Below are 16,023 nucleotides of genomic sequence, written 5' to 3'. Positions count from 1 at the left end.
ATGCTGAACACAATTACTCAGACTGCGAAAAAGCGCTGCTGTCGACAGTCTGGGCGGTCAAGCACTTCACCAGTTATGTCGGCAGACAAAAGGTGATCATAGAAACGACTTTTCTGAAAAGGCAACGAATCCGTGAAGGTGCTGTACACAACAGCTGGATAGCGGCTTGGCTAATGACGCTGCAGAGCCATGATGTGGTAGCCAACTACGCAAAAGTGAAAAACCTCCCTTTGGGCGGGGCTTCAGCAGTGTGTCAACGCTGTGGTGATGATGACACCCCGACTTCGCACACCCTACGTATAACGTAGCTCTGCCATTGCCTTCAAACCCTCACTACTTCGAAGAAAATGTGTGTCTTGGCATGCCGATGGCATTTGTGGATGGCTGTTCTTACCGTCATCTAGACCACTTGCAAGCTGGTGTGGGATTGGTTTGGCACAACGACATTCGGTGCAAACAGCTTCAATTTCAGCTAGGCAACAAGACCAGCCAGTTCGCAGAAGTTGCTGGCGTACTTATCACACTGCAAATGGCGGTGAAACACGACTTGTCAGAACTGGCAATCTGCACCGACTCAAACTATGCCATACTCACCTTCTTATGCCACTTGCCGTATTGGAAACAAAAGCACATGACTACTTTGAGTAGCAAAGAAGTGAAAAACAAAGAGCTCATTCTAGCTTGTGATAACCTCATAACCAAACACGACATACAGGTGTATTGGAAGAAAGTGAAGGGACACTCCAAATCACCTGGTCGTGACAAACTTGGCAACGACCATGCCGACAGCATGGCGAAATTTGGATGTTCGACACTCAGGATACAATGATCACCGAGGCGTCCATGGTGTCTGCGGTAACGTGTAGCCATGTAGCACCGCGAAAAACGTGTTGGTAACTCATCATTCCTGAATGGTGACCTGGTAGCAATGCAACACCAGATGAGTCCCTTGCCACTTTGATGGCTGTCTTGTCTTATCCTTTCAATCATCCAGTGTATGAGCTGGCTTTGTCAGGCTCACACAACCTGTGTTCACTGTACGTAACTAAACGGCACCTCACACTTGTGGATGACCTACTGATTTATGTTCCAGAAACCGACGCCACACAAAGGTGGGTGGTTCATAAAACACAGAGGGGGATAATGATAGCTCATGCCCATGACAAGCCATGTGTAGGCCATAGGGGGGGTCAAGGCTACATGTGAAATGTTGCGACAGGTGGTCCACTGGCCTGACATGGAACAAGATGCTATATTGATGATGTTTACCTGTTCTGGTCCGGCTCAGAAGATTAACTTATTTCCTTACACCAATACCTTAACAGTATTAACCCTAACATCAAACTAACTATGGAGTACAGCAAGGATAACATTCATTTTTTGGGACGTTGACATCAGTAAAAATGACAAAGGTTGTTTGCACACATCAATCTTTAGGAAGCCTACAGATGGGAATACCATTCTGAGGGCAGACAGCCTTCACCCCAAAAGGCTAAAAGAGAACATTCCATATGGCCAATTCCAAAGAGTCTGCAGAATGTGCGATCAGGAAACAGACTACAGTGTCAAATCTGCTGAATTGGAGAATCGCTTCTTGAATCAGGGCTACAGCGCTCAGGTCCTGAAAGATGTAGGTATAAGGGCCGGACGACTTGACAGAGAGAACTTGTTGCGAAGGGGAGTGCCATGTGGTACATCAGAGAGAGTGTACTTTGTTAAAAAATACAGCACTGAAGCAGAGAACATTAAAAGAATCATAAAAAATTATTGGGGAGTCATCCAAAGCGATACGCTACCACACCAAGTTTTCCCAGCGCCACCAGTCATAAGCATTAAGAGATGTCCTACCCTAAATGACAAATTAGTCCACAGCTATCTTCCTGGTGACTCTCAAAAAGCGGGGCTAGGCCACAAACCCAAGGCCCTTTTTAAATGCAACCAGTGCAACCATTGCAGAAATATTGCACAGAAAAAGTATTTTGTTGACACAGCTTCTAAAATGTAGTATCACATCAAGCATTTCATTAACTGCAAAACCACTCATGTCATCTACAGATTGGAATGTCCACAGTGCAAGGTGTTCTACATTGGACGGATAAAGAGACACCTTCAAGACTACTTAGCGGAACACAAGTACGCCATAAGGGAAGGAAATGAAGACAACCCCATGGCAATGCACTACAAGTCCTTACACCATGGCAACCCTACAAGCAATGGGTATTGATCATGTTCCGGCCTCAATTATAAAAGGGGACCGTCTTAAACGGCTAAACCAAAGGGAAAGTTTTGAAATTTACTAACTACAGGCCACTAAGTACCCTAGTTTAAATGATGATATGGATTTCTCACCTTTTCTGTAGGGTCGTGATAGGTCCATTTGCTGTCATCTAGTGGACATTTTGCTCTATTGCCCTCAGTTATGTTTAGACTGTTGTTGTCCATGTTTGCTGTGTTCTAGTGCACTATGGAAAATATTGCTTCCTTTTCTTGGCACTTTGCACAGTCATATTTAATGTTAGAACTACCTTTATAGGCGTTCTGATTCTTCTAGCATGGAGTAAATTTTTTTTATAACATATTTACAGTATTTCACTTTTTAATGTGTATAGTATTGCTTAGTAGGTGTTGTCCAATCAATTCAGTAACCACTCCCTCTTCTAATTAGGGCTGATTGGAAAAAGCTGTTCCAAAGAGGACAATGTACACTGCTCAAAAAAATAAAGGGAACACTTAAACCACACATCCTAGATCTGAATGACAGAAATAATCTTATTAAATACTTTTTTCTTTACATAGTTGAATGTGCTGACAACAGAATCACACAAAAATAATCAATGGAAATCCAATTTATCAACCCATGGAGGTCTGGATTTGGAGTCACACTCAAAATTAAAGTGGAAAACCACACTACAGGCTGATCCAACTTTGATGTAATGTCCTTAAAACAAGTCAAAATGAGGCTCAGTAGTGTGTGTGGCCTCCACGTGCCTGTATGACCTCCCTACAACGCCTGGACATGCTCCTGATGAGGTGGCGGATGGTCTCCTGAGGGATCTCCTCCCAGACCTGGACTAAAGCATCCGCCAACTCCTGGACAGTCTGTGGTGCAACGTGGCGTTGGTGGATGGAGCGAGACATGATGTCCCAGATGTGCTCAATTGGATTCAGGTCTGGGGAACGGGCGGGCCAGTCCATAGCATCAATGACTTCCTCTTGCAGGAACTGCTGACACACTCCAGCCACATGAGGTCTAGCATTGTCTTGCATTAGGAGGAACCCAGGGCCAACCGCACCAGCATATGGTCTCACAAGGGGTCTGAGGATCTCATCTCGGTACCTAATGGCAGTCAGGCTACCTCTGGCGAGCACATGGAGGGCTGTGCGGCCCCCCCAAAGAAATGCCACCCCACACCATGACTGACCCACCGCCAAACCGGTCATGCTGGAGGATGTTGCAGACAGCAGAACGTTCTCCACGGCGTCTCCAGACTCTGTCACGTCTGTCACGTGCTCAATGTGAACCTGCTTTCATCTGTGAAGAGCACAGGGTGCCAGTGGCGAATTTGCCAATCTTGGTGTTCTTTGGCAAATGCCAAACTTCCTGCACGGTGTTGGGCTGTAAGCACAACCCCCACCTGTGGACGTCGGGCCCTCATACCACCCTTATGGAGTCTGTTTCTGACCGTTTGAGCAGACACATGCACATTTGTGGCCTGCTGGAGGTCATTTTGCAGGGCTCTGGCAGTGCTTCTCCTGCTCCTCCTTGCACAAAGGTGGAGGTAGCGGTCCTGCTGCTGGGTTGTTGCCCTCCTACGGCCTCCTCCACGTCTCCTGATGTACTGGCCTGTCTCCTGGTAGCGCCTCCATGCTCTGGACACTACGCTGACAGACACAGCAAACCTTCTTGCTACAGCTCGCATTGATGTGCCATCCTGGATGAGCTGCACTACCTGAGCCACTTGTGTGGGTTGTAGACTCCGTCTCATGCTACCACTAGAGTGAAAGCACCGCCAGCATTCAGAAGTGACCAAAACATCAGCCAGGAAGCATAGGAACTGAGAAGTGGTCTGTGGTCCCCACCTGCAGAACCACTCCTTTATTGGGGGTGTCTTGCTTATTGCCTATAATTTCCACCTGTTGTCTATTCCATTTGCACAACAGCATGTGAAATTTATTATCAATCAGTGTTGCTTCCTAAGTGGACAGTTTGGTTTCACAGAAGTGTGATTGACTTGGAGTTACATTGTGTTGTTTAAGTGTTCCCTTTAATTTTTTGAGCAGTATATTATTGTATTATCATTTATACTAAGCAACACCAAGATGAGTCCCTTGCCACTTTGATGGCTTTCTTGTCTGATCCTGTCAATCATCCAGTGTATGAGCTGGGTTTGGCAGGCTCACACGAATTGCGTTCGCTGTATGCAACTAAACAGCACCTCACACTTGTAGATGACCTACTGGTTTATGTTTCAGAAACCGACGCCACACAAAGCTGGGTGGTTCATAAAACACAGAGGGGTGTAATGATAGCTCATACCCATGACAAGCCATGTGTACCCCATAAGGGGGGTCAAGGCCACATGTGAAACGTTGCACTGGCCTCACATGGAACAAGAAGTGGCACAATGCGTGCGGGGTGTCTAGTTTGCTGCCAGTTTCAACCCTCCAAGCCACTTCACAAAGCACCCTTGCAGCGCCGACCCAACCAACTGGGCTGACCCTGATTGACTGGGTAGGCCCAGTTGCCAGGTCAGCAAGAGGCAACAAGTATCTCCTCACAGTGACTTGCGAATTCACAAACTGGTTGGAGTGCCTGCCCACAACCAATGACACAGCGGAAACCACAGCCGTTCTTTTGCTCAACCACGTTTTCAGTTGTTTTGGCCTGCCAGGAGAAACCGTGGACAACGACAGAAGAACCCATTTTTTGGCAGCTGTAATGACCGAACTGTGGGATTTTTACTGACACAGCCGGTTGTTGAACTGGAGAATATCTATAGATTGAAAACGATTATAAACGTACGGTTTTGGCGTGACAGCACCCATGTGAAAATCGCTACACCCCCAGTTGTAGCCTATCAGGAACACAATCCAGATTTCTATTTTACCCCTAACCTGTTAATGTGGACTCTAACTAAGTTGGCAATAGATCCTGAAACCCCATCAGGTGGGCCATCCACAGCATCCCCAGCCTCTTCTCCAGAGTTCCCTAGGTCAGCCCTGTAGTGTCTCCAATGTAAGCTTTGTCATTCAGGGTGCCATTTTAGAGAGTGCCTTAACTACCCACCTTCAAGTAGGATCACCTTAGATATGACAATAGAGACAATGCCATGATAGAGTCATTTAGCGAAGACAGTGGACATAGTCATATTAGATTATTAAGGCGTGGTAGCTATATTTTGTATATATTTTTGTGTGTATTTATTCATTTTGTTTCATTCGCTTTAACTTAACAAGAATTTTGGATGAAAAGCATGCCCAAATTAAACTGCCTGCTACTAGGATATGCATATAATTGGTAGATTTGGATAGAAAACACTCTAAAGTTTCCAAAACTGTTAAAATAATGTCTGTGTATAACAGAACTGATATGGCATGCGAAAACCTGAGGAAAATCCATCCAGGAAGACTATTATTTTGAAAGGCTGTTTTTCCATTGAAAGCCTATCCACCATACAAAGACTTAGGACCCAGTTCACGATCTCTATGGCTTCTTCTACATGTGGCCAGTCTTTAGGCGTTGTTTCAGGCTTTTATTCTGAAAAATTAGGGAGATACAGCACTTCCAATGAGTGGATAGTGGAAATTTCCAGACGAGTCCAGCGCGTGATCGGGAATGCGCCTTTCTTGTTTGTCCTTTTCTATTGACGAAGCTTTTGTCCGGTTGAAATATTATTGATTATTCATTACAAAAACAACCTGAGGATTGATTTTATACATCGTTTGACATGTTTCTACAAACTTTTATTGGACTTTTTTGACTTGCCGTCTGGATGTTGAGAGGGCGCTTTTTGCCTTTGGGTTACTGAACTAAACGCACCAACAAAACTGAGGTTTTTGGACATAAAGAGGGACATTATCGAACAAAACGAAAATTTATTGTGTAACATGGAGTCCAGGGAGTGCCACCAGATGAAGCTCAAAGGTAAGTGATTAATTTAATCGTTATTTCTGACTTTTGTGAGTCCTCTCCTTGGCTGGAAAATGTCTGTATGGTGTTTTGTGGCTAGGCGCTGTCCTAACATAATCACAAGGTGTGCTTTCGCCGTAAAGCCTTTTTGAAATCTGAAACAGCGGCTGGATTAACAGGAAATGTATCTTTAAAATGGTATATAATACTTGTATGTTTGAGGAATTTTAATTATGGGATTTCTGTTTGAATTTGGCGCCCTGCAATTTCACCGGCTGTTGATCCTGAAACCCCATCAGGTGGGCCATCCACAGCATCCCCAGCCTCTTCTCTATGGATTAACACCGGAGGGTTCCTACGGGGAGCTTGAATCGGTCTCACCCGACTGGGGAGTCGCACTGAGGACCGAGTGCTCAAAGCACATGCTCACCACAATAAGCACAGGGAGTTGGCTCAGGGCTCACCCCTTGGCCCAGCCAAACTACCCGTGTGCCCCCCCCCAAAAGAAATTTGGGGGGCTGCCTCTCGTTCTTCCCCGGTAGGCTCCGATATCTGTCAATGAGTTGCCCCCAAGTCCAGTTTCTTCTCTCCATCCATTCCATGTGTGACCAGGTGTCCATCTCTGCCCGGGCACGCCGCTTGAACCAGTCATGGTGGGTAGTTCTGTAACAAGGGTCGTACAAAGTGTAACTGACAGTTAATCTGTAAGACTATGTCGTTGTTTTTTGTTTGAATTGTTTACGTGTTCGCCATACGGGGGAAATGATAAGACAGGTGGAACTACGTGGCTAATAACTGTTGTAACGGGGATCATTATCGTAGCAACACATCTTTGGGGGTGAAGGCTTTCCCGTGCGATGTTAGCTAAGTTTTCATGTTACCGGGTGTAGTTCGTAAAGGTTGATATGTGTATGTTAGGATGAAGCGTGAATTCATGCCAGGAATATAAGTGTGAAGTTTGATTTCCTCCCTTCTGTAATAAGCAGCCAATGAGGTATTTTTTCCTTTATTCGTGTGCTCAATCTGATACTGTTATAGCTCCGGCTAAACTGTTTATGTATGTAATTACTTCAGAGTTATACCAAGCTAATAAGTCACTGTTTATGTATGTAATTACTTTAGAGTTATACCAAGCTAATAAGTCACTCATAAGACAAGAAGGTGTAAGAGTGTGCTTAAACTGTATTTTCATTTACTTTATAGTTCTCAAGGAAGGTGATAATTCTGACTAAACTACAGAATAAAGCCGCCAGTTAAAATCAAGGAACGGTTGTGCTCGTGGTTACTGGAGGGAGTTACACAAAGGGGACCAAGGCGCGGCGTGTAAAGTGCTCATATTTTACTTTAATGAAAACACTAAATCAAAACAACAAAACGACCGTCAACAGTTCCGTCAGGTTACAAGGAACAAAACAGAAAACAACTACCCACAAAACCCCATAGACAAACCCCAACTTAAATATGATTTCCAATTAGAGACAACACGAACCAGCTGCCTCTAGTTGGAGATCATCCCAAAACTCAACATAGACATAGAAAAACAAGAACTAAACATAGACACAAAAAACATAGAATGCTCACCCACCTATCACACCCCGACCTAAACTAAACAGAGAAAACACAGCTCTCCTAGGTCAGAGTGTGACCGTATGGCTTTAAGACTGCATAGAACTGCACCATTTGGTGTATCCCTATTAGTAAAAGACAAAGGAGAGGAAATTGAGATTACTTTTCCAAGGTTAACACCATAGGACCTGAGGCCGCAGCCAATGCCAATATGAGGAACTCCCAGAGTAAGCAATGATAGAATGTTATAAACTGACTTCCATGGGCTTTGGTTGCTATCATGCAACAGCCTAAGCACTCTACGTGATTTGAAAACCGGGGTGTTAAATTGAATGTAATTCACATTTGGACTAAAAGCACTGGGTGAGCAGACCACAGTGGGCTCCTCATTTGAGCTAAGAAGAGCAGATCTAAGAGTGGAGTTCAAATGAGCGGGTACAACATTACAACTGAAAACACCCCTGGCAGTGAAATACAGTATTGACAATAACGCTTAGTGGAGTGGATTAGAGATATTACCTGAGCAGGGCTTGGTCTGTCTCTGAGTCAATATCTTAACTCAGCCTTGAAATACTGTAGGAAGAGAGGGTCCAGTCTCCTGGATGGTTTGGGTGGAGTCCATCATCCCTGTAGAGCATCTTTTGTTTCCAAAAAGTATCTAAATTGTCAATAAAAGTTATGCCAACAGCGACAGCGGGATGAGAGGTTGGGGTAGGATGTGAAGGACAGTTGAGATGGCAGGGGAGAGGAGACTGCACTAGGGAGGGGTCTCTGCAGGGCAGCTCTGGCCAGTCGTTCAGAGAGTGGCAACACGGTAGCGTGTGGTGCAGTGGTACGATGACCAAGCTGAGGAGTAGAAAAGGTCTTAGAGTGGGACCTATCCAGGATACACTTTAATGTCTCTATTTGATTACTCTGGACGTCCAACTCAGACATATATTCTTCAATAAACTGACAGTTACCACATTGGAAATTTGGCCGGCCTATCTGGAAAAAGTCAGTTTGGAGGAAAGTGGTAGACGCCATTTTGGAAAAATTCAGTTAAAATCCAATAAAATAGGTTGTCGAGGAATCAGCTAAAATTCTATCAATCCACACAGTGTGATAGTAAGACTGAATCACACAGTTTGTTGGACCACAACAGCAAGCTATAACCCAACCACAGACTAGAAACCAGCCAGCACTAGGACCCACAATTAACACAACCAAGGCACAAAATTGGCCAACATAACAGCAAGGAGAGAGTGGTGACTTGCTCAATGCGATTAAATGCTGAGACCCATCAAAAAAGCAACGTAACGGAGGCCGTGTTACCAGTAGGATAGCCAGGAGAGAAACACCTTTGAGGGGATGTAGTTTCCAGTACAGGCCGGTGGAAAGTCCAAAAAGAGTAAATCCAAGTGGAGTTCAAGTTTGGCAGTAGTCCAAAAATGTCCAAGGCACAATGTCAAGTGGAAGGATAAAAGCAACAGTAGGTAGGCGTCTGCTCAGGTAATACCCCAGTGCAGGCCCCAGTGCAAAGTAGGGTGCCCAGCAGTGGTGGTCAGTGCCGTTTAAGATGAGGGAGGACAGATTTTTTTTCATGAGCATGGCCTTATTTCTATTACAACATATTGGATGACTCTCATTCATATTCCATTCAAGTAGGTGCACATAGGTTGACAGACAAATTTGAGGTGACAGACAGTGACAGATGTTAAGAAACGTTTTTCAACAGAATCGGCGGAATGAATACACCCCTGATCACGCTTAAAACCTCTTAAGGATCGGACCCTTTTCAATTTTCACCTAAAATGACATACTCAAATCTAAGGATTTGCTCAGCTCAGGACCTGAAGCAAGGATATACATATTCTTAATATCATTTGTAAGGAAACACTTTGAAGTTTGTGGAAATGTGAAATTAATGTTTTTTTTTCCATCAGCTTTGAAATGCAAGAGAAAGGCCACATTGTATTATTCCAGCTTAGGCACAATTTAGATTTTGACCACTAGATGGCAGCAGTGTATGTGCAAAGTTTTAGACTCATCCAATGAACCATTGCATTCCCGTTCAAAAGGTTGTATCAAGTCTGCCCAAATGTGCCTCATTGGTTTATTAATACATGTTCAAGTTCATAACTGTGCACTCTCCTCAAACAATAGCATGGTATTCTTCCACTGTAATAGCTACTGTAAATTGGACAGTGCCGTTAGATTAACAAGAATTTAAGCTTTCTGCCTATAACAGATATGTCTACATCCTGGGAAATGTTCTTGTTACTTACAACCTCATGCCAATCACATTAGCACATGTTAGCTCAACTGTCCCGCGGGGGGGGACACCGATCCTGTAGAGGTTTTAGAAACACAGCCACATTGTATTCCTTCTCGCATCTATGCACTCTTCTCCTCTCACCTCTTCCCTTCGCTTGTGGACTTCAATGCACAACACAGCAGCTGTATACGACCAGGCAAAAAAATATTTCCAAGACAAACCGCTACACACAGCCTACATCGTTGTCACTATATTAGCTAAAGTAATGTCATAGTCAGCATAGCTAATAGAACAGTGTACAGTCAATAAGCAGTTACACTGGCGGGCTCCGGTGGCAATAAATGACTAAAACCAAAAGCTTACCTTGACTTGGAAGAGTTCCAGTGTTGTGTTGGATAGTCATAGCCAACTGGCTAACATAGCATCCCTCTGCTTGAGCAGGTGTATTTCAGTAACGTTAGGCTAAACTAGCTAAGTGAAACTGGAAAAAAATTACAATCTCTCTATATATATATTTCTTGCTTGCTTCTCCTTCACTTAGGAAGAAATGCATTAGTTCAAAACTGTTCAACTACTCTTTTTCTCTCTCTTTGAGTAAACTACTCACCTCATCCTATGAACTGCAGTGCTAGCCGGCTATAGCTTAAGCTTTCAGTACTAGATTCATTCTCTAATCCTTTGATTGGGTGGACAACATGTCAGTTCATGCTGCAAGAGCTCTGTTAGGTTGGAGAACGTCCTTCGGAAGTTGTCATAATTACTGTGTAAGTTTACACTATGGTGCTACCCTACAGAGTGCTGTTGAGGCTACTGTAGACCTTCTTTGAAAAATAGTGTGTTTTAATCAATTATTTGGTGACGTGATTATATTTAGTAGTTTTATCTAAAAAGGATAACTTCTTAAATGTTTTACAATTTAAAAAAAGGAGGATGGTCCTCCTCTTCCTCCTCTGAGGAGCCTCCACTGGTACCCAGGTATATCCAAGTAGGCGTCAAGAGTTTCAGTAGACCTGTTTTGAATGACTCCTTAAAAACTCTGTATGCAATATTTCACTATTGTCCAATGTTTCACAGCCAGATGAAACAAAGGTAATTGGAGACAAAAATCCACCAAAAGCTTTTCAGCTACAAACACTGATCAGGCAAAAGAGACATACGTCGTCAATCATAATGGAGAACAACAAATGACTAATGACACTTCCCTGGGGGATACAATTATCTACATTACCAGTCAAAAGTTTTAGAACACCTACTCATTCAAGGGTTTTTATTTTATTTTTACTATTTTCTACATTGTCGAATAATACATTGTAGAATAATAGTGAAGACATCAAAACTGTGAAATAACACATATGGAATCATGTAGTAACCAAAAGGGTTAAACAAATCAAAATATATGATGGAGGGAGAAGGAAGAAAAGATGCATATGAAGGTATTATGCATGAGTATGCTGATGCTGATGGTCAGGGTTTCTCACTAAGCCTCTTCACAGAGGAGAAAGTTATTTATGCCTTGCTAGCCATAGACACTAAGAAAACAACAGGGGCTGACAAACTTGACCCAGGGTTGCTGGCTAGAGCTGCACCACTTACCTCTGGTGTTCTTACTCATATTTTTAACTCACGTTGACATCTGGGGTCATACCTAAGATTTGGAACACTGCCTATGTGCTGGGATACTGGTGACCTTGATAATTATTGACCAATCTCTAAGCTGTCTTGTCTTGCAAAAATGTTAGTCATTTGTCAATGTACAGCTGCGCTCTTTCTTGTCTGACATATGCACACTGAACAAATTTCAGTCCGCTTTTAGACCTGGGCACAGTACTATTACAGCCACCACACTGGTTGTAAATGATATTGTAAGAGCTTTGGATAAGAAGTTGAACTGTGTTGCTTTGTTTGTTGACCTGTCAAAGGCTTTCGGTACCATTGATCATTCTCTTCTGCTGAAGAGACTGACCTCACTGGGGTTGGCCTCCGATATATGTTTGTGGTTTCAGAATTATCTCAGTTATAGATCTCAGGCTATTATTGCACATGGAGTCAAATCAGATGTCACTGTTCACAAAGGAGTTCCACAAGGTTTGATTTTAGGTCCTTTATTATTCACTATATACATAAATTATATCTCTAACTCAGTGAAAAAAAGGAACTTAATTTATATGCTGATGACACAGTACTATATGTCACAACCCCATCACTCGCTCAAGCATTCCTGCAGTTTGACTTTCAATTGTTTCAAGATGCACTTGTAGATCTTATACCCTGACTACACCGCTCGCATCTTGTGCGCGAGCATTACAAAATACATTTAGAAATCTATGTTATTCAATTATTGTACCCACACTGCTCACATGCGCCAACAAGCATCTGCGTTGCCGAGGGCTAAAATAGAAGTCAGTTCTATTTGTGACGCAGATCGCGCTGCAAGTCCTGCCTCTCCCATCTCCTTATTGGTTTATAGAAACAAGTACCCACGTGCCATCTCCTCATTGGTTATACCCACGTGGGTGACTGGAAGACGAATGAGGTCGGTGGCAGTAATGCACCTAATTTATGAAAGTTGCCAATCACAACAAAGTCCAGAGAAGAAAAAGCCAGGAAGGAGGAGAGATGACTAGAAACGATTCGGTTGACCGTTTTATTTGTGGATTAATTGTTGGAGTAGAGGACCTTGTGCATTTCAGGTAAATAACAACTCAATGTTTATATCCCAGGACAAATTAGCTAGCAAGTGCAAGCTAGCTAGCTAAATTGCCAACATGTTTAATGCTTTTCGACCTGTCCCCAAATTAATGTAATTGGTTCAGAGTTTGTTTTGATATTTTAACCTTGGTGTCGTGATCGCATTTGGTGTGGGGGGACAAAATAAATTTATGCACGATGGCGCACGTGCGCAGACGGTTTGGGTTCCGTGTTAGGCTGGTGCTTAATTCAAGTAAAACTAAGTGTATGGTATTTTCACGATCCAAAATTATACAATTGGAAAACCTGAACATTACTACCCATGATGGCTCTCTTTTGTAACGTGTTCCCACCTATAAATACCTTGGAATTTGGTTAGATGATAATCTCTCTTTTAAAACTCATATAACTGAGCTGGTAAAGAAGCTGGAATTGAAAATGTTCTTTTTTTATAGAAAAAAATCTTGTCTGTCATCACAGCACAGAAAGGAAATTGTACAGGCCACTTTTATGTCAGTGCTTGATTGTGGTGATGTTTTATATATGCATGAATCAACATCAGTACTGAAGAATTTGGATGCAGTGTATCATGCAGCGTTGCACTTTGTTACTGGTGCAAACTTTTGCACACATCATTGCCTTTTTTGTACACTTCGGTTGGCTGGGACTCCCTGACTTTTAGAAGGCCAGACACTGGTTGATATTTGTCTATAACGCTGTCTTACTGTCACGTCCTGACCAGCAGAGGGAGTGTTGTTTAGTATTGGTCAGGACGTGGCAGAGGTTGTGTGTTGTATGTAGTTTCTAGTTGTTCTGTTTCTGTGTTAGTCTGTGTGGCTCCCGATCAGGAACAGCTGGATATTGTTGTTCCTGATTGGGAGTCATATATTAGGTGTGTGTTTTTCTCTTGGGGTTGTGGGTTGTTTTCGTTAGCACTGCTATTTTTGTAAGTATAGCCTGTCTTGAGTCGTTCTTGTTTATTGTTTTTTCGTGTTTGCTTGATTCTTTACCATTAAAAGATGAGTATTCACATCCCGCCTGCGATTTGGTCACTTCAACACGGCTATTTCTGTGACACTTACAGAAACTTCCTAATTATCTTACCTCAAAAATCCAGTGTTCAAACAGTATTTATCAGACTCGGTCACAGGACATGCTAGTGCTAGAGATTCACTCTGAGATAATTAAGCAAAACGGCATTTGAATATCATGCTCCACACTCCTGGAATTAATTGCAGAGAGAACTCCAGTTAAATGTTTTGGTGCCGGTAAGACAGTTTAAATGCACATTACATTAACTTTTTATTATAAACTGTGAGTGTGCGTTTTTCTTATAGAAGTTTATTTTCATATTTTTAATCTCCATCTTGTACTTTTATGTTTTAAAACCTGTTGGGGATAGGGGGCAGTATTTGCACGGCCGGATAAAAACGTACCCGATTTAATCTGGTTACTACTCCTGCCCAGTAACTAGAATATGCATATAATTGTTTGATTTGGATAGAAAACACCCTAAAGTTTGAATGGTGTCTGTGAGTATAACAGAACTCATATGGCAGTCAAAACCCTGAGACAAATCCTGACAGGAAACTGAAATCTGATGTGTGGATATCACTTCAAACATTTGCCATTGAAACACACAGGGGCTTATGAATCATTTAGCACTTCCTAAGGCTTCCACTAGATGTCCCCAGTCTTTACAAAGTCGTTTGAGTCTCCTACTATCAAAACTGACTGAAAGAGAGGCTGTGGAAAGTGGTCACAGGTGGAGGGCCATTTACCATTATGACGCGGCCGCCCATGGCTACCCTCCCCTTTCGAAACGTTTTGAAAGACAATGCAAACGTCCCCATGGAATATTATTGAAGCTCTGGCCCTAAAGATTTATGTTATACAACGTTTGACATGTTTGAACGAACTTAAATATTATTTTTTTTTACATTCGTGACGACAAGTCCTACTCAGCACGGTACATTTTCAGTAGCCTTCGGAGCGCGCTAACAATTGGGACATGAATGATTAACTTTTTCGAACAAAACTACATTTGTTAAGGACCTGGGATTCCTGGAAGTGCTTTCTGATAAAGATAATCAAAGGTAAGGTTTTATTTACAATAGTATTTTTGATGGTTGATCGTTCCGAGATGGCTCCAACATGTATAGCCTAGCCTATTTTGCTGGGTATACCACGTCGTTTATTGCAAAGTGTGATTTCCCAGTAAAGTTATTTTTAAATCTGGCAAAGCAGTGGCATTCAAGACATGTTAATCTATAAGTCTTTGAATGACAATATTACATTTTAACAATGTTTTCGAATAGTAATTTTGTAAATTGTAGTGCTGATTCATCGGAAGCATTTGAGGGAAAAGATTTTCTGAATGTCACGCGCCGATGTAAAATGCTGTTTTTATATATAAATATGAACTTTATCGAACAAAAAATGCATGTATTGTGTAACATGATGTCCTAAGATTGTCATCTGATGAAGATTGTCGAAGGTTAGTGCTGCATTTAGCTGTGTTTTGAGTATTTGTGATGCATCTAGTTGCTTTGAAAATGGCTGTGTGATTATTTCTGGCTGGGTTCTCTCCTAACATAATCTAATGTTTTGCTTTTGCTGTAAAGCCTTTTTGAAATCGGACAACGTGGTTCGATTCAGGAGAGGTGTATCTATAAAACGGTGTAAAATAGTAATATGTTTGAGAAATTGAAGTTATAGCATTTATGAGGTTTTGCATTTCGTGCGACGCGATTCCACTGGCTGTTGATTAGGGTGGGACGCAAGCGTCCCACCTACGTAACAGCCAGTTGAATCCTGTGGCGCGATTTTCAAAACCTTTGAAATGCTATTACTTCAATTTCTCAAACATATGACTATTTTACAGCTATTTAAAGACAAGACTCTCGTTAATCTAACCACACTGTCCGATTTCAAAAAGGCTTTACAACGAAAGCAAAACATTAGATTATGTCAGCAGATTACCAAGCCAGAAATAATCAGACACCCATTTTTCAAGCTAGCATATAATGTCACAAAAACCCAGAAGACAGCTAAATGCAGCACTAACCTTTGATGATCTTCATCAGATGACAACCCTATGACATTATGTTAGACAATGCATGCATGTTTTGTTCAATCAAGTTCATATTTATATCAAAAACCAGCTTTTTTACATTAGCATGTGACGTTCAGAACTAGCATACCCCCCGCAAACCTGCTGGGTGTCTAAATAGCTAGCCCTGTGATGCCGGGCTATCTACTGAGAATATTGCAAAATGTGCTTTCACCGAAAAGCTATTTTAAAATCGGACATATCGAGTGCATAGAGGAGTTCTGTATCTATAATTCTTAAAATAATTGTTATGCTTTTTGTGAACGTTTA

At 42.4% G+C, this 16,023-nt stretch overlaps 1 long non-coding RNA gene across 3 annotated transcripts in view; it reads left to right on the top strand.

The window, feature by feature from the left end:
• LOC106603688 (uncharacterized) overlaps window positions 1–16,023 on the top strand; it is a 43,648-nt gene that overhangs the window by 14,522 nt on the left and 13,103 nt on the right. Inside the window, exon 6 of one of the 3 annotated variants that reach the window (XR_006762178.1) lies at window positions 2,056–2,840. The exons of 1 other annotated variant lie outside the window; for it this stretch is intronic. This is a non-coding gene — a long non-coding RNA (uncharacterized lncRNA). Of the gene's footprint in view, window positions 1–2,055; window positions 2,841–16,023 lie in introns of those variants that run through there. One more of the 3 variants, XR_001328471.2, reaches the window with a different exon arrangement.

This window comes from Salmo salar, chromosome ssa26, assembly GCF_905237065.1.
Source record: "Salmo salar chromosome ssa26, Ssal_v3.1, whole genome shotgun sequence".
NCBI lineage: Eukaryota > Metazoa > Chordata > Actinopteri > Salmoniformes > Salmonidae > Salmo > Salmo salar.
Note: the sequence above shows the minus strand (reverse complement) of the source record. Positions and strands in the feature narration are given on the sequence as shown.